General features: G+C 38.3%; 1 long non-coding RNA gene across 43 annotated transcripts in view; it reads left to right on the forward strand.

Annotated features, from left to right (window-relative positions):
* LOC102163402 (uncharacterized) overlaps nt 1-23,606 on the forward strand; it is a 204,980-nt gene that overhangs the window by 134,979 nt on the left and 46,395 nt on the right. For 10 of the 43 annotated variants that reach the window (XR_014815804.1, XR_014815805.1, XR_014815809.1 and 7 more), the window contains one exon: nt 2,361-2,467. The exons of 5 other annotated variants lie outside the window; for them this stretch is intronic. This is a non-coding gene — a long non-coding RNA (uncharacterized LOC102163402). Of the gene's footprint in view, nt 1-2,360; nt 2,468-3,071; nt 6,248-9,424; nt 10,908-19,153; nt 19,298-19,470; nt 19,709-21,706; nt 23,107-23,606 lie in introns of those variants that run through there. 28 more of the 43 variants (XR_002335808.2, XR_002335805.2, XR_014815821.1 and 25 more) reach the window with 16 other exon arrangements.

Genomic DNA, 23,606 nt, shown 5'->3' on the forward strand with positions numbered 1-23,606 from the left:
CTAGGATATTCTGATTTGCTGTGGAACCTTTGGTGATTCCAGCAGATTTTTGGCACATATTATGCTAAATGCTCAAAAGTATAAAATAGAAGGCAGGCAGTTGTTCTCCCCTCCCCCACTTTATTTATTTATTTATTTATTTATTTATTGCTTTTTAAGTCCGCACATGGCGCATATGGAAATTCCTAGGCTAGGGGTCAAATCAGAGCTGCGGCTGCCGGCCTATGCCACAGCCACAGCAACATGGGATCCAAGCTGCATCTTTGACCTACACCACAGCTCACGGCAGCACCAGATCCTCAAGCCACAGAGTGAGGCCAGGGATCAAACCCACATCCTCATGGATACTAGTTGGGTTCATAACCCTCTGCACCACAGCGGGAACTCTCCCCTAGCTTTACTGAGGTACTCTTGACAAATAAAAATTGTATATATTCAAGGTGTCCAAATTTTGTTTTGATATACATGTACATTATGAAGTGATTATCATAACCACGCTAATTAATATATCTATCACCTCACATAGTTGAAATGTTTTTGTGTTGTGATAAGAGCTCAGCAGACTTCAAGTGTGCAATATGGTATTATTAACTGTAGTCACCATGTTGTATATTAGGTCTTCAGAACTTATTCATCCTGCATGACAACCTTTATACCCTCTTACTGATATCCCCTCATTTCTCCACCCCCAGCCCTTGGCAACCACCACTATACTGTCTGCTTTTATGAGCTTGGGCTTTTTAGATCTCACATATAAATGAGATCATGGACTCTTTGTCCATGTATCTGGCTTATTTCTCTCATTATAATGTCCAGAGTCATCCATGTTGTCACATATGGCAGGATTCCTTCTTTTTTAAGGCTGAATAATATTCCATATATATGTGTGTGTGTGTGTGTGTGTGTGTGTGTGTGTGTGTGTGTGTATAGATATATATCACTTTTTAAATTCATTCATCTGTCAGTGAATACTAAAGTTGTTTCCAGATCTTGAATAATGATAAAATGACCATGGAAGTGCAGATATCTCTTCAAGATCCTGATTGCATTTCCTTTGGATACATACCCAAAGGTGGGACTGTGCTGTCATATGGTAGCATAGTTCTCTTTTTAGTTTTTTGAGGAACCAGCCAAATGAGGTTGTTGTTGTTATTTATTGTTGTTATTTGCCATTGGGAAGTTGAGTTCCTATATACTTTAGATGTTAACCCCTTATCAGATATATGGTTTGCCAATATTTTTACCATTTCATGTGAGAATGTGGCTCTATTACATGTGGACGTGTGGCATAGTTCTCAGGGAGCAGAAACAAGAGCAAATAGTCCATGCTTACCAGGCTTTTTCAAGGAAGGGATCTGGACACTTGGGCTTTTATTTATACATGCTTGTGGAGGTACATGCTGCCCTAAAGCCACCAGCACTTTCCTCTTTGGAGATATAGTTGTGATGATAGACTCAACACCTCTCTGTTATTATAGAAAGAATTCTGACTCCAAATCAGGAACACTAGGATTCTCATCCTGAGTGCTATTAAACCCACACTTAAGTCATTTTATTTCTCTTGGTTTAAATGTATTAATCTGTTAGGTTTAAAAGTACATACAGATTTGCCCCAAAGCAATGTACATGATGATGATTTTCATAAACACTAGTAAAATTGTTGGGAGACCTTTTTCAATTCTCATGATTCACTCATTTTGCTATTATTTCTCTTATACTTACTACCACTTATAATATATCAGCAGGCAATTAGTTGCTTTACTTGCTTTGATGTTCAAGTTTCTCTCTTGGAACCAAGGGTACCAGAACAGAACTCTTACATATTTATGGAGCGGTGAAGTCATTGGAGGAAGACCCTGTATTTCTTAGTCTCAAGAGCTTGCTTTATCACTGCAGTCCTAAAAGACTCTAAGTAGGTTAGAGTACTTTAGAAAGAGTCTGAAGATAATATTGAAGTTACGTTCATTGTGATTAATAAAGAATCTTTAATCACAAAGTTCCTCTAGATTGCTTTTTAGTTTGAGTTTCAAACTTCAAATGTATGTTTATCTTTCTTTCTTCAAAAATGAAATGTAGCAGAGATGTACTTTTGCCTCAAATTGCTTTTATACTAATGGACAAATAAGTTTTACATTGTTCCATTTTCGTGCTTTTTTTATTGAGCCTTAGTGGATGTAGAAAACTCCAATTGTGTTACCTTAATCTAATAAGAGACTTTTAAAAGGTAATGACTGTCACAGAGCCTGTTTCTCCAGTTCAGAGGCTTCCCTGATAATTCATCTAGTTTGGGTTTTCTCTAATTATGCGGCGTTTATATTCTCTTCTCAATGTACTCACATTACTTTTATGTCAATTGCCAGAATTCTTCAGGGCAGAATAAGTTGGGCCTTTATTTCCCTCTGCTGCTTCCCTGGTAATTGTTTGAAGAGTCCTGTGAAGACTTCTTTTTAATTCCTCTCACTGTGAGGTAAGCCTTTATAAAGACGGTCATAATACAGAAAGCAGAGACTTGTGCTGAGAATGACATTGTTTCATAAAAATGTCAGTGATTATTAATTCATAGAAGATTTGTGAGGCAAGTGGAAAGACTTGATAAGCCTCATTTCCTTGACCATATTCATTTTTTACCCAGGAATATAAATTTTGCTAATCACTATTTAAAATTGCATTTGCCTTTCACCCAGCCACAACCGTGTTCGTTTTAATTAGTTCAAGTTTGCGGGATGTAAAAATGTTTTCCTATTCATCAAGATGTCCCTAGAATAATGCTATCCAGAGTCCTGGGCATTCTTGAGAAAACAAGCTTCTCTGCAACAGATTAAAGAGCACTTTTAAGGGCACTTCCCCAAATATATATATACCCAAGGAGTCCAGTACATCATTCCAAGGAAAATAACTTATTTTCAAACCTCTTATCACTGAAAATTCAGTACTTCTAAGGAATGATTACATTAATTGGCATTGTACTCTAAATTTGCTCAGCTGAACCTCCAAGAACACAGAGTGCTTTTTAAAAACAGTACTACAGTAACCCCAAAGACTGTTAAACTGCAGGCAACATTTATTTCCAGGACCAGCCTCTCACACCTTGCTTTCAAATACTGGAAATATCCTCTGAGGCTCCTCTGTGCCTCCAAAGGTCAAGGAACTGACATTTTAATATCAGGCGCATAACTTGGGAAGCTAGCAGAAAGGTAAGTATGGTGAGTCACTTGTCCAGTCTTGACAACTAATATGGCTTGTACAATGTGAGGCATCCCAAGTGAAAACAACAGATGTTAGTGTCTGCTTTGGGTAAGAGATCCTGGCAGGTCCGAGCCTGAACTGGCATGAGCATCTTGAAAAAAAAAAAAGCTATCAGGCTAAGAGGATCTAAGTCAAGAAATTATATCTACCCTCAGAATTCATGTCACGGATTCTGAAAATGGAGAGGATTAAATGCATGTCTTTGGAGACAGCTTTCAGAACCACAGATATTTTGTGCCAGTCAGTGTTGCAATCGAGTTTGAAGTGGACTTGAACGAAGAGCAGAGAAGAATTTTTAATGAAGGCTTTTAGAGGTTTTACATTTTATTTAATAATAAACTTTCTTCAAAACATTGCTAAAGTGGACATTTAAAACACATGTATCCATCCAAACACATCTTTCTAAAACAGGACTTTCTAGTCAGGTTCTGATGAAATCTAAGCCTTTCTAGAGCAAAGAGTTTGACTCATTCAGCTTTCTTTCCCTCACAGCACAGACAAAATCGCTTGCCCAAAATGATGCTGTTTATTGAATAAACTGCTTTTAGCACATTATTTCTTTGCTGAAAAAACTCCTAAGAGACCCCAACCCATTGTCTAGACTGTTAAAGTCTTGTTTCCCACTATTCTCCCTCCCCTACTGTTCTGGGACTTACTTCCTTAGGGCATTCCAGCTGGTGCCTTCCTATTGTCTTCTCAGACCTAACCACCTTCAAGTCCCGATTCAAGTTCTACTTTGTCTGTAAATTCTCCTCCTACTGCTCAGCCCACAAAGCTTTCTGTGTAATTGTTTCACCCTTAAGGTCCAGTGATTCTCATTTAGCCCTTTTCTAATAGCCAAATGTTTGTTAAAGCTTAGGATACATCAGTGTGTAAGTGCCTTCAGGTTAAGGACCAGGTCTTCTTGGCTCTCCTTCCCCTCCTGTTCCAGCCTTGAGTGAAGAATATGTATGAATAAGCATATGAATGGCTAGGACTAAGAATCTGAGGGTGTCCTGAGCACCGGTTTAAGAGATTCTCAGGGAGTTGGAACAGCCTAGCAAACTCAAATATTCAATTCACTTCCATAAAAGCAGGCTCAGGTGTAGGCTCAGCTCATGAAGGGTACTTCAAATCCTCTCTAAACTGAACAAATATGTGATTTTCTTGTGGAATTATTGCTAACTTTCAATAATATATGACTGCATACCCACAAATTCCATTTTTTGGGTTTGTAAAACTTCTACATTGATACCAGCCTTTTTTTTCTATTTTCTTAAAATTGGATTGCTGATCTTTGTATTATAAGTAGGAGTCAAGACTGACCTGTAAATATACCTTTTACAATTTTCCTGGGGAATGCATGCAGTTCATTTTGGAGAATAAGTTTGTGTTGTTGAGATGTTTCAAATCCTCCTTGTGAGCACCTGTGACTCAAAGGTCATAGCAGGAACAAAGAAGCTTTCTTTACCACTGACTAAAAATTCTACCTGATGAGAAAATGAGCCAGTTTCCCTCTAACCCAGAAGTTTGTGACATTAATATCTGTAAAGAGAGTTAGCCAGACAAAGTGGACTACCATCCCTACAGGAGGATAAGGGCTGACAGTTTGGACACACTGGATCGATAAGAAATGCAAAGGAAAACCAGAAAGAGAGAGTAAGGGAGAAAAGGAAAAAGCAATAAAAGACAAAATTAATATGCGGTGCAAACTAGAAACTAGCTCTAAGGTAATACTGATACATTTAACTCTACATGGCAACTTTGCCTCTCTTCAGCTAACATAGAGTATGATTCAGTCTTCACTACAAACCTGCTGTAAATTTTCTCAAATTGTTTCAAACACTTGCTCAGTTTCTGAACTGCTGTGTGCCTGGCACTGTTCTACATGCTGGTATATCAGTGAAGGAAACAAAGTCTCCTTCTTCCTGGCATTTATATTTTAGCGAATGATCAGAATCTACATATCAGACTATATATAAATACACATTAATTGAGGAACTGCTAAGTGCTGGGGCTTTGTATGTCACTTCTGACTTAATTCTTAAAAGAATCCTAACGGGTAGAAATACCACTGTCTCCATTTTACAGACCAAAAACACTAAGGTTAAGAGAGAACTAAGTAATTTTGCTGGGTCACACACCTACCTAGATAAGTAGAGCTTGGCTATGAACCCCCCTTCCCCTAACTGCCAAGCAGGACAGCCAAACAAGCTGAAAATTCCAGAGTGTAACTCAAGTGCTCAAGAATATATTCCACTTTTTACATGCTATAAGTTAGAGTGAACAGTCCAAACATGGAAAGATTTGACTCTATAAAAATTTTCTTTTAAATGATGCATTTTATTTTCTGTAGAGCTATTGGGATAGCATTTGTTTTCATGTTAAACCTTTTAACTGTTAAACTGGGGATATTACACTGCCTCTTGCAGTGTCCCCGAACTTCTATGAAGGACATTTTGCTTGCCTACAAAGTATAATTTAAAAACCTTTCTAAAAATCTTCAAATGAAAAGTATTCTAATGATCAGAAAAGACTGCTTAGTGCAGTCCTCTGAGCTCTGTTTGGCTTCCCTTCCGGTTGTTCTCACCCGTCAGCTTTCTGAGCCATCTGAGCCTTGGTCCAGGGAACCTGCGGGCTGTGGCAAGTGGAGGTATGGGTGGGATTAGGGCTCAGCACCAAGCAGGAAGCTGGCAGCTGTGGGCACCATCATTTCAGAAGTTTATAAAGATATGTGCTCTTTTTCGGGATGCTGCTATTCCTCTACATGGATAATGCTTAGCTGCCTGAGACATTTTAATGAGAATTTTGCAAAGGGGTGGAGGAGGCCAAACCTGGGGACCTTTTTAACTCTTAGCTCCTGGGACCCACTTATGGTTCCTCAAAGTCCTTTGGGAAAATGAAAGACAGAGAAAGCCAGACAATAAGACCTTCTGTGGACCTGTAGCTTACAGAGCAGTGTGCTATAGCACAAGGAAAACAAGACACATTGTCTCTGTCCCTGAAGATTTTACATTCTAAAGAAGGAAGGAAAATAGTTTGAAATACCCAACTCAGTCAACAAGCAATACATCTAATTAGAGCTATGTAACCACTGGAGAAACCATAGCAACCTCCTTCCCTGAAAGAGAGTTTCTCTCCAGAAGCCACATTACATCATGGTTGAGAATAGAGTCTTCGGAATCAGACAACCTGGGTTTCAATCCTGACCCTGCAACTTTCTAGTCATGTGACCTCAACTGAGTCATCTCACCTCTTGTGCCATAGTTGCTTTATGTGTAAGGTGTGATAATGGAAATATTTCCCTTATGGTACTGTTGTGAGTATTAAATGGGTTAATACATAGAAACTATTTGTACTAGATGAGATAACATATTGAAAGTGCTTGAAAGAGTATTTGACTAATAGGAAGAGCTATAGTTAAGTCGAGGTAGTATCACATTCTATTTATTTTTAAGGTGGATCTTAAGATTGAGTGAGTTATTATTCTACATTAATAATTGCAAGTCTTCATGGGTACTGAAGACTGAAGGTGAAAATGGGACATGGCCTATCTCACTCAATTCTCTAAACAATCTTAGATACAATTTTAAACTTTGTTTGAATAGAAAGAAACCAAGGCTTAGAGAGGTTTAAACAACTTCTCAAGACTGAAACCCAGATTTGTCTGATTCTTCTGGAAGCCACACTCTGTTAAGACCCCTTGCCTCCTCACCTCAACCAGCAAAGAATGTTGGAGAATATTTTGGCATTTGAGATGGGACTTGGAACTAAAAGAAAATTGGTAAGTGGGTAGAGGAAGGAATTGAACAGCTTTCTAAGCCTATGATCAAAAGCAGTTACAGTGTTCGGTTGTCCCTGAAGTTCCTTTCAGAATCTGAACGACACATTGGAAGCCCACTCAGATTGTGTTTCTCATTTATGAATTTTCTTCCACTAATACTTGTGACAAGAGAAGGAAAAATGGATTCAAACAGGAGCACTTCTGAGGACAGAGTTAACTGGAATCATACTTAGGTTTTGATCAAAAAAATATAAAAGCTGATGGAACTATCAGAAATCTTGTTGAGGTGGGTAGGAGGGTGAAAAGGGGTCTGTGTCTTGGGGACAGACACTGTGGGCTGCACTACAGCAGTAGGTGGCTCTTTATAATTGGTGACTGCATCACCCATGATCAGACCAGCCTAGTTTTAAAAGATGTAGATTGAGAAAAGAGTTAGTATGTTCCAAGAGGCCTCAAGATAAGGCTGAAGTTTCAGCCAGTCCTTTGGGGCAGATGAAAAAATAACAGGTTTATTAAAATTGCCTCTGTATTATGCTATGAAAACTTCTACACAGATGCACAGATGGGCTTCAATTTGGACAATACTGTTGCTGCATATTAAAGGCCTTTGATTTTAATATTCAATAATGAATAAAACTACTGGTAGGTATCCTCCTGAGTCATAATGTAATCAAAGGAGAATGAGTCTGGCTCACTATTCTAAAGGTAGAGCTTAGCACTAGGAGTTAGCACTACCTACCTTCTCAGGTGCCTTCGTGCTGGCTGACCTACCCTTATGTTCCTTCCAGTCCCCATCCCCAAGTAAAACCATTCTGTGTCCCCAATTCTTCGCTCTTTCTTCTGCGCACCTTCATTTCCATGTGATTTTGCAGTCCCTTCTTTTCACATAGTGGAATCTACTTCTCCCCTCTCTGACTTGACCTGAGTGCCCCTTTGATCTGTTTTTGCCAGTAGAATGGAGAAGAAAATGCACAGAATGCTAGCTTTGTGCTGAGTCCCTGGACACTTTGGCTTTCTCTGTTGCTCCCCTTCTTGTATCATCTCATGAGGATCTCTTGTTCTCAGCAGAACTGGCTAGCCTGCAGAAAGATGAGAGCCCGCATTGAGCAGAGCCAGGTGAGATCAGTTATCCCATTCAAGGTCCCAGAAAGGGTCTACCCCAAATCAGCAAAGCCACCCTGCTGACATTGAAGCTGACATGATTGAGTGCCAATGACTAGCAGAACCACCCAGCCATCCTGATGACTCTTGGAGAGGGAGGGAATGATAGCTGTTTAAAGCCACTAAGTTTTAAGGTGCTTTGTTACATGACAGTATCTAACATACAACCACCATGGCTTATCCCCAGCCCTGAGCTTTGATGTGTATGCTGATATAGCCCCCACTTGAGTGTGAGCTGGTATCTTCAGCTCCTCAAATAGTATCTACACTCAGAACTTCTAACATATTACTAAATAAATGATACCACTGAATTCGTATCAGTGAACACCTGGATTGCTCTCTAATTTGCAATCAGATCTAAGTGTATTTTTCTTATTAATTGACATCCTCCTTTTTGGACTGTCTCGTTTATATTCTTGATTTGATGTCCTCTCTGTTTCTGTTTCTCTTTGACTTAGCTAGAAATGAATAATATGTCTGAAAGATAATAAACTTTTAAAATGCCTTTGGTAGAGAAATTCAGAAAGTAGAAGGAGGCACACAAAGGTCAAGGCGAATAATCCAAAAGTGAATGAGACTGGAAGGTTTGCCTTGGTCTTATGAATTTGATGATGAAGTTCTGAGTTACAAAACAATTATTAGGTGTATTATTGCATAATAACCAATCTTGTATTTTTATTTATGTGGTTTCAAATATTTGCTACCTGCCCTACATTTCATTCATTATAATATTTTTTGATTTTTCTTGAAACTTCAGTCAGAAGCCCAGGCACTAAAGATATCTGTAAAGCTTTTTTTTTTTTTTTTTTAATTTGGTGACTGTGTCCTTCCACTTAGTAAAATTCAGGACATAGTTATATTTTCTCCCATCTGCTAATACTTTGAGATCTTCAGCCACGGAACTACTTTTTACGATGGTCAACAGTATTCATTCACAAAATGTGCACAGACAGGGCTTTCATGGGGCATGAGGTCTTCAGAAGAGAACATTCTACAAGTGTGAGGGATTTAGGACTGAACAGACAATGCAGTTTTTTTGCACCATTTCTCTGTGGGGATAAGATCCATCAAATTCCAATATTAGCTTTAGCTGGCAAAGCAGGGAGTGCTTTTGAGTTATCTGCCCCTTCTCTGCACCTAAAGCAGTAATGAAATATAGGCATTATAAAGCTATTTTACTCTAGTATGGACACGTTGAGGAGATTCCTCCCTTGCTGCAGCTGAGGTCTGGCTTCTTGTTTCCCCTTATCACAGAGACAAGAGAAGTTGCAAAAGAAAATGGCAATTCAGAAAGGAAGAAGAAAAAGAAGTAGCCATGTTCTTTTAATTATCATATTAGACTGCAGCCATTTAATAAGGTTTGGCGCTTGATTGAGTTCCTCGTTTCCTGAGGTGCAGGAGCATTTCCCATCATGGCCTGGCTATTGATGCAAAGATGCTATGAAAGCCTTGTTCTTGTCTCATTCTTTCTCTGCCTCATTAACTTGTTCACTTTAATGATTACATCTTCATAAAGTCTAACATTTCAATATCAAATGTTCCATTCTTAAATTAAGCATTAAAAAATGGGGAAGGGATGGTTGATTACCACACAATCTGTCTTCATCTATTTTAACACTTACAGTGGTTCCATCTCATTATTTGGGGGGTGTGCAGGGGCTTATGTATTCCCTGTGTCCTTCCCATCTATTAATACAACTCCACTTTCATTCATCCCTGTATTCAACACACATTTATTGAGCTCTTTCAATGTTCAAGGCCCAGGAGGAAGGTTTTGAGGGAAAGAAAGAAGTTTTAAACCCTCCTTAAACGAGCATGTAGCTCCTTCCCTGGACGGGATTAACTCATGAAGAAAGATAACACACACTAACATAAAGGAGAAAAGACTTGAAAAAAGGCCTGGAAGACTAGGAGTAGACACAGGAAAGGAAAAGTATATTAGGGAGATTCACCAGAACTTGTCTTCAGTAAAACTTGTTAAGATCTCTGTTTATGCACTTTTCTCGCGAGTCATATTTGCAACTTAAAATATCAGTAAAATTAAAGTATACTGCTAATTCTTCAAAAGGAGAGGAAAAAAAATGATTAGATGTTTTCAGGAAGACACATTACATTGGTATCTCATTTCAGTATAAATTAGACCCATGGTAAGAATAGAAGACATTCAGGTATGATTTTCTTATTCTCCCCAAGGAATAAAAATATGTCCTGTGTGTGTAGGTGTTATTAGTTAGCTTTCTCTTATACCCAACTCCAAATGCAGTCTGTCAATATTAACGTTTTTATATCGTCCAAGTTAACAGATGTTGAATATTTGATCAATTAAATATGCTAATTTGTGTATTGGGAACATGAGAACAAACATGGAAACAAGTAACCCCCATCCTGTACAACTGATCTTTTTCATCTAAATCCAGATCTTTACAATATCCATAAAAATTTGATCCTCATAATTCCAATATATTTGGATTATTTTTAAAATTTCAATTCTGTATCAACTATTCACTCTCCCTATAAGGCTTTTCATTCAGCATTTATTAAATTATTTAATAAGTATTTATTAAGTGCTTACTATGTGCTAGATGCTATTTTAGGTGCTCAGGATATAGCAATCAACAAGAGACAAAGTTTCCTACCTTTGTAGAACTTAAATTATAGGAGGAAAGACATATAATAAAAAGAGGGACAGAGAAGTAGATGGTAGATGAACGGTGGAGACAAATAAGGTAGAATAAAAGGATTGGGGAAGGTTGAGGCCTCTGGGTCCTGGCACCAGACTTGGGTTTGGAGAGGAATGGTGGTGAGGTCAGTGGCTATAGCAGAGGAAAAGGAGGAGGTAGGAAAAAATACAAAGATATGAAGAGGAGCTGTGCCCTGTAAGCCTTGTGGACCACAAAAAGGCTTTGGCTTTTACTCTCATCAGATGAGAAGCCATTGGAGAGCTTGGGTACATTTGTGACATACCTAACACACACTATAATAGGTTTTGCATTTCAAAAAGTTGTTGTGTTGAGAATAGACTGAAGAGGTGCAAAAGTAGAAATAAGCTGATATGTTGACTTTTGGAACAGTTCTGGTAAAAGATGCTATTGGTTTGGACCAGGTGGTAGCAGTGGAAGTGGTGAAAAAAAGTGGTGAGATGCAGAATATATTTTGAAGTTTGATCATGTAACTTGCTGACTGACTGGATATGAAGTATAAGAGAAACAGAATTCTAAGTTGACTCCAAGGTTTGGGGCCTGAGCAAGCAGAAAGGTGGAGTTGCTGTTTACTGAGCTGGGGAAGGTGCAGAGAGCAGCCTTGAGGTAGGAACCAGGGGTTGTACAATGGATGTGTTATACGTGAGATGTTTCACAGACATACAAGTGGAGACATTAAGTAGATGGCTGAATAATTGAGTCTGGAGTTTAGGGGGCGACATTCTGGCTGAAAAAATTAAATCTGAGGATCATCAGCATATAGATGGCTTTTAAATCCATTGAAGCACGTAGGGAACTAGTGCAGAAGACAGATGATATTGCAGGACAAAGCTCTGGAGAATGCAAGTTGTGACAGACCCCAGAGGTAGAGAAGAGACTAAAAATATGTAGGCAGGAGTTCCCGTCATGGCACAGTGGTTAATGAATCCGACTAGGAACCATGAGGTTGCGGGTTCAATCCCTGGCCTTGCTCAGTGGGTTAAGGATCCAGTGGTGCCGTGAGCTGTGGTGTAGGTCGCCGATGTGGCTTGGATCCTGTGTTGCTGTGGCTCTGGCATAGGCCGGTGGCTACAGCTCTGATTAGACCCCTAGCCTGGGAACCTCCATATGCCACAGAAGCAGCCCTAGAAAAGGCAAAAAGAACAAAAAAAAAAAAAAAAAAAAAAAAAAGTAGGCAGAGTAGTTGGCGGATTTGAAAGACACTCTCCTGTATTTGACCAAGGTGGCTCCCTGTGGTCACTGGTTTTTGTAATGAAATGTTTTATTAGATTTACTTAAAATATAGAGACTATACAGTGAAAATTCCTATAAAACCCTCTGTGCTTTATTGAATCTTTCCCTTTTTTTTATGCACTATGACATTACAGTTAGGCAGTCACCTTCCTATACTCTCTTCTCCATTACATTCTCTCTCCCCCCAAAGGCCACCATCACTCTTTTGAAGTCAATATTTATTATTCTTATGCAGGTTTTTCATCTTTAAGTATAAAGGCAGTTTTTTGGTACTATATATGTATATACATATTTTAAATTATCTATGTCCACATAATATTATTTTCCAGGTTTTAAAATTTTTTTGTACAACCTGTACAATGCCTTCCACATCTCTTGGTTTGTATTTGCTTAGTAGTATATTTTTAACATATTGTTTCATATAGTTTAGAGTCATTTTTTAGAATACTGTACCACATTTTAAGAATTTGCTGTAGCTTATTTTCTCAAACATTTTATGCAGGAGATTAAGTCTGTTTCTGATGTATGCTGTTTCCAGCAAGGATGCTGCAAACATTCACACACAGTTCATTTACCAATGTGTGTGGCTTTCTCTAGTTCAGAAGTGGAACTGCTGGTTATACAGTAGGTGCATCTTTCATCTTGAATATCATCAAATTCTCTTCAAAGTGCTTGTGCCAGTTTGCCCTGTTATCAGCAGTGAAAGACAGCTAGCTCCCTTTGCTGGACTCCTAAGCAATCTGTAGAACCAGCGGGACCAAAGGATATCCATTGTTGTTTCAATAAATTCACATCTCCCAAAGTTTATGGTCCTTTTGGGTTTCCTCTTGTGTGAAGAGCCTGAGCATCTTTGCCCATTTTGTGATTTTGTTTGTTATGCTCTACAAATGCGAAACTCCAGGTTTTGCTTTTCTTGAAAAACAATATCTGGCAGTAGTCACTAACTTTTTTACAAGGCAAGTGTTGATGGGAACTCTTAACCTGAAACAAATACGTTTCAGTTTGCCACAGCCTGAAATACTCCTTATTGCATTACAACTAGCCTGCTTCACTCATTTATTTTACCTACCTGACCCCAAGAAGCATCTGAATTAGGGATCCTGTCTTAGAACCACCTGAACCAGGGTAGGAATCCAGGATTTTTAGGGCTTCTTTTGAAAATATCGTTTAACAAGTTTAAATGACACACATAGGAATGCTATCCCTTTAAACACAAATGAAAGCTCCTTAGTTTATTTTACAGACATGTCCATGAAAATCCAAATTTTTAAAAGTAAAGGGTGATTATTCTCCCTGTTCTAAATAATTCTGTAGGTAACTTTTAAAGTTTATCAAAATTCAATGTGGGATTTTTTTTTTAACAAAGTAACCCCCCAATGCACTTAAAACCTGTGTTTTTATTCGGCCATCATAAACTTAACAATGTACCATTATAGCCCACTTTCTAAAAACATCTAAGTAAAGGAAGTTATATGTACACTGAGATTGTGACAACCTCTTCAGCTGATTAAAAAAATAATACATTCATTAGCACCTGCCTTACCTAAAGGTTAGAGTGATAGCAACCCTGGCAAAAATAATCGAAAAAATAGAAGTGAAGGAAAGAGGGAAAGTGTGAGAGGTTTTGAGTGGCAATAAACAAATGAGATATTCTGGGGCATTTCCTCAGCTCTGATGAGGATCTGAGCAGCAAGGCTGATCCGAAGGAAGTGAATTATTCCCCTGGGGCACTATGTCTGCTCTTCTGGTAGCTGCTACCACATAAATATTAATGTCTGTTTCAGGTAGCACAGCCTCAGTGACTGTGCTCACTTCAGGCATGGGTGATGATAAAAAAAAACTAGCAAACAAAAAAACTAAGGATATAATACATTATGAATTTCCTGAAGTTCTTTGTACAAAATAAACTTTAAAAGTGAATCTACCTTAAGTGATTAATTTTGACTATGATGTTGTACTGTTATTATTAAAACAAGCATAATAATAATCTAAGTTCCAATTGAGTATCATTTTTTTAATTCCTTCAACAAACATTTATTGAATACCTACTACATGCCAGGAACTAGAAATAAAACCATCAAAACTCTCTGCTTTGTAGAGCTTATGCTATGCTTGTCCAGCCCATGTTTTATATAGCTCTGCCCATGCATGTGTATTCGGATATGTCCTCAGGTACTGCTTATCTGACACCGCTCTATTCCTCTTGGAAGCTTAGTGCTCTGTTTGTCTTCTACATTATTACTTTTTTGTCACCACTTGGCCAGTCCCAAGAAGTGGCAGAATTAAGGCCTGAGGGAAAGGAGGAGAGAGCATTCTATAAAAGTGGTGCCATTTCAAAAAGATACAGAAACAAAAGGGTTTTTTTGTGTTTGTTTTTTTATGGCCGCACCTGCAGCATGTGGAAGTTCCCTGGTTAGGAGTCAAATCAGAGCTACAGCAGCTGGCCTATACCACAGCCACAGCAACACGGGATATGAGCTGCGTCTGCAAACCAAACCACAGCTCACGGCAATGCCGGATCCTTAACCCACTGAGCAAGGCCAGGGATCAAACCCACATCCTCATGGATACTGGTTGGGCTCGTTATCGCTGAGCCATGATGGGAATTTCCCAGAAACAAAAGTAATACAGGCCCATTTCCTATCATAGTCCAAGAATTTGTGCTTTATCTTCTTCCAGGTAGACTTCAGGAAGAAATCTGCTAGGTTTACATTTTTTGATACATTTTTCTTATGCCAAGCCAAGGCTATTTTAGGGGAATAGATTGATCTTCATTTGATGGCTCCAGTAATCACACTCAAAATCACCAGGAAACACAGGAAAATAATATCCAAGGGGAAAGAAAGTAGAATGATTCAGAAGTAAATGTAAGAGCAAACAAGATAAGTGGTTGTAAAGATTAGGAAGACTAGCAGTTGGGAGATTGACTTGGTATTGAATTGAGATGATTGGATGAAACAAGATGCCTGTGGTCCCATAACTAACAAGGAAGTTTTTCAGTTCTTTAATGGATAAAAATTTGAAGGATGTTAAGAGTTTGAAGGCGTATTTAAGGATACGAAGAAGAGTTTGAAAATGTCTGAGTTTTCTGCTTCCTACACCCCATTTGAATTTGTATCTGAAGAAACATTCCCTGTATAGGGTGTCTGAAATGCTTGATAAAGTGTAAACATTGTCTCTTTAAAAGCATGACTGAGCTTTTGGGAAAGTTAGGGAAATCACCAGAGACCAGAGCTGTAAGGAATCATAAATCTGGAAAGATAAATAGGTGCTAGAGCCAATGTTTATTACAGGGATATCTGAAAACCCCTTGTGGTTGAGAAGATAGGTTTTGAAGGTCTGTGTGCACAGAAGTCAATCCTATGGGCTAGGTTGGAAACCAAAACAATCAAAAATTGGCATTCCCAGTGGAAATCAGTGAGCAAAAAGCTGGTAAAAACTTAAAGGAAAACTAAATATATTTACCTCAGTTTCGGCTCCAGGTAAAATTGAAAGATAGATAGACAGATAGATAGATAGGGACAAATAAACTAAATAAACTCTCTTCATGGACACTGCTTGACCACATAAACGTGGACATTCCCCATACAAATTTTAAGCTGTAATTCATAGTAATTATATGACCCAAAAGCCCAAGGTGAATATGAATTTTAAATGGTCCCAAATTACTGACAAGAATGACAATTAAACTGACATTGCATCAAGAACAACAGAAACTGGAAAAATATTAAAAAAAAAAAAACCTTTAAAATCTTGAGAGAAAATAGTTGTCATTCTAGAATATTCAGAAAAATGATTGTTTTTATTAGGAATGAAGGTAAAATAAAAGATGCTTTGAGGCATTAGTAACAATAATAAGAATTCAAGTTTATCAATAGCAAACCATCACTAAGAGAACTACCAAAATTATGCTTCAGAAAGAAGGAAAATGATCCTTGAAGCAAGTCTAAAATTTAAGGGATAATGCTGAGAAAAAACTGGTAAAGCTGAGGGAAAAACTAAAGAAAACTAAACAACATTGACTGTTGCTACTACTACTACTACTAACATCTCAATGTGGAGTTAAAAATATGGGGCGGGGGAAACCACCTCTCAAGAAGATTGGCTCTTAGACTATGAGGCAGCAATACTTAAAAGACATAGTAATTTAGAAAGTGCCACCTGACACATGAATAGGTAAATAAAACAGAGAAATGGGAGAGAACCTGGAAACAGACCAACACGTACATAGAAACTCAGTATTTGCTTTGGCAGATTAGTGGGGGAAGATGGACTGTTTAGTATATTGATTTTACAGACGGAAAAAAAAAATTAAGACCACCCCATAAATTATAACTCACATTATACGTAAAATTCAGTGCCAGATGGACATAACATGTGGAAAGCAAAACTCCAACATGCTTATAAGACAATACAGGGGAATATCTTTCTGCCCTTGATTCACAAAGATATTGTTAATACCTTTTACAAAAGCACAGAACATAAAGGAAAAAATTGAAAAATATGTCAACATTTATATCTGGAATTGGTTATCATCAAAGACATCATAAGGAGAATAAATACACAAGCCTCCAACCGGGAGAAGTTATTTGCAAAATGCACAACTGTCAAAGATGAGAAACCAGAACATAACAAAGACTTCTGTAAATCAACCATGAAAAGTCAAAGCAAGACAAAGAACAAAAGGCAGTTCATGGAAGAGGAAACATGAATGGTTCATAAGCAAATTAGAAGATGCTTAATTGTATTAGCAGTCAAGGAGAAGCAAAATAAAATGACAGTAAAATCCCATCTTACCTCCTACAGACCAAGAAAACCAAAAAATACATATATATCTGAGAATACGTGAGGCAACAAGAACACCCTTCAAATACCAGTCAGAGTGGAGATCAGGACAACTTTCTTTGGAAACAGTTCTCATTCCCTAGTCATGTTTCACAACTCTTTGATATAGCGGTCACTCTCTTAGGAGTATACTCCATGAGTGAGAGAAGAGCATACCCTATTTGATACCATACTTATACTATAAAGAAAAAAATCACAACATTTGGTATATTCTATTTCTTAAGCTAGATGGCAGTTACATGGAATATAAGAATATTTTATTCTTCTGTAAGCCATACCTATATCTTACATGCAGTCTTTTGGGGAAAATGAGGTAAATATTAGAAACTAGGTGGTGTTCTATATTATGGTGCATAAGTAAACCAGTTATTAAACCATAATTCTCATTTCATATTGTCTTCATAGTATGGTTATAATGATTCTAAATCTGTTATCTACATGCGGTCATGTGTCAAAGACTGTCGCCCCCAACATGGAGAGAGATTTTGGCACTGGAAAGATGCCTGTTGCCCCTCCACTCCTGCCCCACCTCGGCGTTACTTGGCTAAGAAAGAGATCTGTGTCCCGGGCCCACGCCAGCAGAGTAAATGAGATATACCGTTTTCCTGGGCTCTAGACTGTGTGTGGAGGTGTGGCCCCTTGATGATCTTACACAGGTTCAACTTCTCCTCCAGGGCACACACATAGTCAGCTGGCCAAGGTGTGACCTATTCAGTACCGATAACCCCACGGAACCTGGAACAGCATTCCCTTTAGAACCTCCAATACTGCCTCTGGGTCTGGATTCTTGGCCTAGACTTCTTTTGACATAGCTTCTTCTCCAGACAGGCTCTCCTCTCCTCACCACCACCACCACTTTGCCCTACCAAAAGGCCCCTGAGCATCCAAGGATTTCCATGTGGCTGCTGGAGAGGGAGGCATGCTGGTTTCATGCACCCGGTCTTTACCTGAGCCCTTCAGGGATGTTCCACGACATGGAATTCACCTCTCTGGGCACAGAGAAATGAGTGAAGTTCTAGATTTTGACTGTTAGCATCAGATTAGAAATTTTATGACATCTTCAACTTTGAGTCTTGACACTGGATTCTTTTATAATTCTTATCATTATCTTATATTTTATTTTGATATGCATCATTTTATAATTCTGATAGGGTTGTGCTAGCCATGGCAAGGAGAGTTAAGCATCACTTAATGGCAGATGGTTGCAGAAAACATTGAAAGGGCAGAAGCCACACACACACACACACACACACACACAAATCTCCAAACCTCATGCCACCCCTTCAAAAATTATTAATTACACACAAGTTAGATGCTTTCATTTGAATATGGATGATTCACTGCATCTGTGCCTCTATAATCCCCTTTATCCTTAATATTTTCTGTGGTCTGACACCAGCATCACTTCGGCCTGCAATAATGAGTTCATCTGGGTGATTTTCCAATTTATAGAAGACGTATTACCTTTGGAATTGATCCCCCTGGACAGTGGTTTCCAGATTTTTTAGCTCACAACTTTCTATTTGGTTTGATGTAGGGACTCATAGCTTTCCAAAAAGTGTTGAATGCCACATAAATATTTAAAGACGATAAAAAGGAGTTTTGAGAATTTGAGGTTGAGTTGTTGTATAGCTAAAAAACATGGTTGAAAGTCACTGACAAAGTGCACAGAAAAGCACAAGAATAGAAGGCAGACATGTCCTAATTAGGATGTCACTGTTTTGGTGTAGAATCTTCTACAATGAATATCTCTGTGCCCATCATTCTCTTAAGTTTGGAACAATAAAGCCTGCAGCCCTGCACTGACATCTTTAGTTCCACGTGGGCTAATCATTCTTTTATTCATGATCTTAGTCATCAATATCGTGATCCTAATCTGACTCATATTTCAGGAATGAAAGAAAAACTTAGCTATGGTTCTCAAAAAGAACATGTCTCTGCCTTCAGCTATTTTTTTCCTGTGTTCTGTATAAAATTTGGGAGTTTTCACAGAAAAAGCAATATCAGTTGTAGCATCCTCATTAGGGATATGCATCTGTTTACACTAGCTTTTTTCAACGAATGTAGAGAGTGCATTAAAAATGCAAAATATGGCCTCTGTGTCTGCCTCTCGTAGAAACTGCTAAATGTTATCATCCATAATGCACAAAAGTCAGTAACTTTTTGCACATTTCCCTTTTCTCATTATTTCCTTTCCCAACCTTAGAAAATTAAGCTGGCAAACTAAAATTTACCAAAAGCTTCAGAAAGTGGCTTGTTGGTCTTTGAGTCATTGGCTTAATCAACATCATATAAATTGTAGAAGAGGGGAAGAATTTGATGAACATAATTAATATAAATAACCATAAAGGTAAGTCCAAATTTTCCCTTTTTCCTCAAATAACCTTTATCAAGGCTAAGTACCTACCATATTTGCCATTCCACTTGGCTTCATTGAATTGGCTTGTTAATTAGTTTGAATTGTTGTTTTCTTTTCAATTATAAAATAATTACTGTTCTTTTTGTGAACATTTGAAAAACAAGGAACTGAAGAAAAAATATTAACATCTGCTGAATATTCCACCTTCTAAGAGACAATAAAAATCCTCTGTACTGCCTACAGAACAATTAGAATGAAAAGGCGACCTACAGAATGGGACAAAATGTTTGCAAACCATATAGCTGATGGGGGTTAATATCCAGTAAATTCAAGCTCAGTAGCGAAAAAACAAAGAACCTGATTTTAAAATGGACAAAGGACTTGAATAGACACCTTTCCAAAGAATATATGAAAATGTCCAACAGGTATATGAGAAGATGCCCAATATCACTCATCATGGGGAAATGCAAATCAAAACCACAATGAGATATCACCTCATACCTATTACAAAGGCTATTAGAAAAAAAAAAAAAAAGAGAGAGAGAGATGACAATAGATGGCAAGGATGGGAGAGAAAATTGAGCCCATACTGACTGTTGATAGCAGTGTAAATTGGTGCAGCCTCTATGTGAAACTGTATAGAGGTTCCTCAAAACACTAAAAATAGAAATACCGTATGATCCAGCAATCCCACTTCTGGATCTATAGCTAGAAGAATTGAAATGAAGATCTCAAAGAAAATATTTGCATTCCTATGTTCATTGCATTATCCACAATAGACCAGATGTAGAAACAACCTGTGTCCACTGGCAGTGAATGGATGAAGAGAATGTGCCTCATTACAATGGAATGTTGTGTATCCTTAAAAAAGGAAATCCTGCCATTTGCCACAACATGAATGAACCTGGAGGACATTATGCTAAGCGAAATAAGCCAGTCTCAGAAGGACAGAAACTGTGATTTCACTTGTATGAGGCATCTAAACTATCAAACACATAGAAGCAGAGAGTCAATGGCAGATGCCAGAGGCTAGAGGGGTGGGAGAAATGGGGGAGTGGCTGTTCAGGCATAAAGTTCAGTTTTGCAAGAAAACTGATTAAGTCCTAGAGATTTGCTGTACAGCATTGTGTTCAGTGCTTACTGACATCATATGGCATACGTAAAATTTTGTTGAGAGGGTAGATCTCATGTCAGATGTTCTTACCACAATAAAAAAGAGACAAAGAGATTTGGTTTTAACATTAACTCTTTCTGTGTTGGATTTTGTTATGTTTTCAAAATAAAACTTGAGCTCTTCAATACTGCATTACCACTCAATTACCTTGGAAGGTAAAGTTGATATTTGTCAGTGAGCTGGTACATTGTTCTTCCTTTTGAATTTTAACATTTGACTTTGCTGAGGGGAATTTCATTTTCTCTCATCTGAAATTACAAACAGATCTCTTCTGTGCCTGAGTTAGGCATGAAATTGAGGTAATTAAAGATGAGTAAAGCTAAAAGTTCCCTGAGTAAAATCAAAGTAAAAAAAAAATTAAAGACTGTCGTGACTAAAGTAGCATTACTCATAAATCCTCTGGGGGTTGTGCTTTAGTTCTTTGTTGTAATTTTTTCCCTGTTTCTTTTTCAGTGAAGGCTTAGATCAAATTTTGAGACCAGGGGACTGGTCGGAACAGATTATAAGCAGGTGGATTATTGCAGTAGTCTTTTCTTCATCGCTGTAAAAGCTTCCTTGTTTGTCTAGCAAATGCTTATTATGTGCCCATGGTGTGTCATTCCATGGCACTAAATGCCAATGCATCACAGACAGGCAGGCAGTTTCCAATTTATGAATTTGTAACTTACTGCTTGTGCCCTCAGCCAAAGACCATGAAGAACCACCCCCCACACCTTGTAGTTGAACAAGTTGAGTTTATTACTTATTGCAGTAATCTGGGGACGTGTGGGGCATCTCAGTGAGAGAGTCAGAAAGAATCTGTTACAAGTTTGGGGCTTGGATTGGGTGATTTGGGAGATGGTCTAAGGAAGCAGCATTTGCTCCAGATTGGTTGTTGTTAGAAAAAGAGGGGGTTTCTATATTTGGATGTTTTGTGGATGACATAATAACCATATTTTTGTCTGTGTTTAGAATTATGAAGTAGCCCTGTTCTGTTTCATTTTTTCATTGTCTCAGGGTGACCTTGTCTGGAGATAAGAGATTGTTAGTATCCAATAGGAGAAAATGACCTGGCTCTCAATGTCAGACCCATTGGTAATAACATTGAGGACTACCTGTAAAAATCAGCTGCATATATCAAGGGCTGCTTTCTTTTGTTTTTCTTCTGTGCTGACGGGCCAGGGACTCTCCTCCCCACTGGGTACAGACCCCAGACTCACTCTGTTTCTTCACCCTGCTTTGCTTAGGGTGGCTCACTTTCCACCTTTGCCTCTGCTGTAGCCACCTGACCAAGGATTCCTTTCCTGCCCTGTGGCCTGTGCCTGAACAGGAACAGAATTGAGCCTCTCCCACACTGACCAGATCAGATGAGGAGACAGGTGTATTGCAACTTCAAGTGCCCTGGGCATCATCAATCTGCAAGCAACATTCATTCTCCGGACTCACCACCATCCACTTCTATCCATTTCCACTGCCAATACCTCAGGCCAACTTACTGTCTACTTTCAACAGGAGCATTAGCCATCTGGTATCCCCACTGCCATCCTTGACCCTTACAACTCCTCTTATACACTGCTTCTAGAATAATCTTCCACAAATGCAAACCTGAGAGTATACTGCCCACCTTTAACTCTCCATGGCATTAAAGACAAGAGTGGTCTTATTACAAAGCTTGTCATGATGTAACCTTTACCTATCTTTCCAACACAGCTTTGTCTCACATTGCTCTTAGTAATCACACCACGAGACAGTTCTTTTTTGCTACTCAAATGGCCTGTATAGGCATATTTCTCCCATGCTCTGACATGGATGACACATGATCTTCCTTCTACTTGGAACTCATTTTTCCTCCTTTTCTCTCCAGCCTCCAGTTTACAGCTAACTAGCCCTTAACACCTCAGCCTAGTCCTGCCTTAAATAAGCGGCCCCGGCCCAAGAAGCTCCCTTGTTGAATGCGACCATAACATCAAAACCTCCTGTTCATAACACTCCTCTCATTATTATGATCACTCAGCACCTGCCTTTGCCCAAAAACCGTTTGTTCCATGAACAGAAGGAGCTTATCTGAGTTTTTCACAGCTATATCCCAGTGCCTGGCATACAGTGGGTGCTCATCAAAATATTTACTGAATATATGAACATAATAGTCCATTAATTAAATTTGACATACAAATAAAAATGCCATAGTAAGTGCTACTACATTATATATCACTGTTAGTCCTAAGGCTTATTTTAAATTTAATAAATAGGATTATATAAGCCATCCAGAGAAATTGATTAGTATGTCAAATACTGTTCTGTGGGAAGATGGGACCTGAATTCTGGACAAAAAAACATCATAAATAACTTCCTATAACACATCTCAGAGTAGATGGGCTCTTTGTGATTTTTCATTTATCTTTGTATTAGATCCTGTTTTCTGTCACACATTTAAGTTTTATATTTTCATCTCCTGTCACTTTAAATAGGTCATAGGAACCTTGAAGACAGAGAATAAATTGTTATTTTCCAAAATTCCAAGCAGTCTCAGACATATACGAGAACTTTTGTAAATACTGTGATTTAATTTATGCCCTTAATGAATTGGGCTTGTTTAATAGGATAATCAGTCTCCATGAAATAAATAAATGACATCTGCTTCCTCTTAGTCTTGTGAATTATTGCTCATTCATTATTCATGTGGTCACTCAATGTTTATAGGACCTTTGTGTATTGGCTCTATGTTAAGTATTTGTTGTATAATATGATGAAAAAGTAGCTATCTTTTGAGGAGTTAGTAAATAATAGTAATAGGAGGTAAATGCTAATGGTATAAGCACAGAAGAAGCATTAACTCTGACTGAGGGAAAAATTAGGTTTTAAAGGGTGGGAAGAGAGTCTGTCTGGGTTATTGTTTACAATAGCATAAAGGTAAACTGGGGGCAGGGTGTTGATTGGCATCCAGGGTATAGGTAGGCTAATAGCAGAGAATAAATTGGGAAGGTATGTTGGATCTGACCTGGGATTGAGAGCTGTATTACTGTATGATTTCATCCAGTTGAGTGGTGTGTAGATGCCGTAATGTACTGCTCGAACCTCCCTTCAAAAACAAATGACTTAACTTCTTCCCTGCTAAGAGTGCTGCCAGCCAGAAGCCCTCAGCCCTCC

This window comes from Sus scrofa, chromosome 9 (genome assembly GCF_054392235.1).
Source record: "Sus scrofa isolate SSC_HxYL_T2T_F1_AM1 chromosome 9, Sscrofa_HxYL_maternal_Yorkshire_Landrace_v2.0, whole genome shotgun sequence".
Lineage (NCBI taxonomy): Eukaryota > Metazoa > Chordata > Mammalia > Artiodactyla > Suidae > Sus > Sus scrofa.